Raw genomic sequence first — 2,675 nt, forward strand, 5'->3', positions numbered from 1 at the left:
GGATATGAGAACCATCTACCAGGGAGGAAGAAGGTGCGAGAGCTAGCTGGAGGATATGAACGGCTCTTGATGGTATGATATGCAGTAGTGAGGAAGCTGCAAGCTGCAGATTTTTTATAACTGACGATAGGAGGAAGATGACCGTTGTAGTGAGGATTGAGCCATTGCGAGGAAGAGAGGAGCGTGTGCATTAGCTTCATTTGGGTGGTTGGGAGCTGGCAGATGAGAGGGCGTGAAGGACAGGAGGACATCCATTCGTGTGGACTTGGACATAAAACGCGTGCACTATGTAGATGATATACCAAACAGTACAAAGGAATACTAGAAGTGAAAAGATGTGAGTGGGAATCCCGATGCTAGTGTATGGGATGGATTATAGTGAGCATAGTCGTCGAGAGCTCCTATGCAATTTCAGGGCATGTTACCATTATTAATTGGTCGGTCCTGCCATACATCTACTTTGAATCATTACTCTATTGTGCCTCGATGCTCAATCAATGTTGAAAGGGCATTAGAGAATCAAGGGTGACTAGGTTCCTCATGTCTACACAGGTTACGATATGGCTGGTTTGTTGCCAAATTTTGTTTTACTATTGTCAGGGGAAACACACATAATTAGCGAAAGTGCTCTTGTGAGCTTGAGCTCACATGCACATGCACCCTTTGCTACAGTAAAATCAAAAAAAAATATTTAAAACGTTCAAAAAAAATCTGTTTTTTTTACAACAAACATTGTTGTCTTTTTCACATGCGTGCAAAATTTCATGACAAAATGACTTTCATACAGGTCTCGGTGAAAAAAACAAAATCGATGTTCCAAAATGCTTCCAAAAACAGTTTTTTTTTCGAGCATGATTTTGTCTTTTTTGCTGAGGCCTACACAAATGTCATTTCATCACGAAAATTGGCACGCATGTGTAACACACATCAATGTTTGTTGCCAAAAAAATTCAGAATTTTTTGAATTTTTTCATTTTACTGTAGCAAAGGGTGCATGTGAGCTCGAGCTCACATACTCCATGTCCCACATATTAGCTACTAAGTTAACTACTCCCTTCATTTATATATACAAGGCCACAAACTAAGATTATAGGTACCAATATAAAATTTAATGTCTATTTTGTAAGTCAGCTTTTCTTTTTGTTTATTGGGTTCATTAATACCCCACATGCATGGAGGAAGTAGCTGACTGTCATTATGACTGCATGCATGTATGTATTAAACAAGTTGCTAATACGAGAAAATATCATTAATTTTGCCTCGATTACTGTTGGTGGCCTTGTAACGATGCAAAATGTATATTCCATAGTGGCCTTGTATAAGTAAATGGAGGGATATAAACTGTATATCTAGTTGATGATCTACATGCTAGTATTCTTAGCATGTAGATCATCATCGCCAACTTAGTCATATAAACTGTACATCTAGTAGATGATCTACATCACCTAGTTGCCTTGCGGGTATTCTCTATATAAGTTCTTCTTTGCGGGTATTCTCTATATAAGTTAATTTCTAGAATGTTTTGGTTTTGTTAAATATTAGCTTGTCAGCAAATCGAATAGCCAATCTGTGATAGGAAATAAGAACTCACTACAATTTCGTTTTCTGTATATCTTAGCAGTTCTATCATTTGATTTTTAAAAGATGATCTCTGTTTTCCATAGCACGAGCCAAGTCAGCAATTTAGAATAGTTCTCATGCTCGATTTTTTATCGAAACATCCAGTTATGCAAGTGATCAAAATTGCCTTATGAACAACTCATAAAAAAAGGTACCGTATGAACAGAGTGCATAGTAAGATCATCTCGTGCCAAGTTTTGGTTGCCAATGTCTGAAGCAGTCGAGTATAGTGTAATTCATCTCACATGCCTTTGCCACTGCATTACCATGCTCTGAATATTAAATCTACTTCCCCTACTTGTGTTCCCCTCGTGCTGATTCCTGCAACCGTACTAGTCTAAAACACACGCCTACCCAGTCTAGTGATGTAGATGTTGTAAAAGCACCATGGTTGGAAACAGAACAGAACATATGTCAACACTCAACACATACATTCATCAGACCGAATAACTGCACTGAATAAGCAACTGAGCGACAGAGAACATAGTTGAGGAGCTTGTGCCTGAGACCTGAATATGAATGGAAACTGGTGACGATTATTTCGCTAGCCGTTCCAGATTTCCCGACCACTACGAAGGATCACATTTTCGGTGATCTGCAACCATGCTCTGTTTTCTGAGTGCTGACAGTTTCTGGTGCGTCCAGGTCTGAACAACATGCATAACAGTTTCTGGTGCGTCCAGCCTTCGTCATTGCATTACAATAATCTAGTGCCCCTGCAAGAACACATTCCTTAGCACCTTAGCTTATATTCTGGTTATGTGGATGCTCACCATTTTTTCGAAAAGAAGGTTATCCCCCAGCCTCTGCATCAGCATGATGCATGCGGCCATTTTATTAATAAGCAAATAGTCCAACAAAGTGTCCATGTCTCAAAAAGCAAAAGGGCTCTCAAAGAGCTAAAAATATAAAAACGGCATAGCCACAACCGGCGGAATAAAAGTAGATAGGAAACTAAACTATCCTATTACATGACCGCCAGCCAAACCGGTTGAAGATAGTCTGCGCTACCGTCTCCCAACGGATAGACCCAGTAACCGTACACTCCCTGGCAT

The sequence above is a fragment of the Triticum aestivum genome, chromosome 7D, assembly GCF_018294505.1.
Source record: "Triticum aestivum cultivar Chinese Spring chromosome 7D, IWGSC CS RefSeq v2.1, whole genome shotgun sequence".
In the NCBI taxonomy this organism is placed as follows: Eukaryota; Viridiplantae; Streptophyta; class Magnoliopsida; order Poales; family Poaceae; genus Triticum; species Triticum aestivum.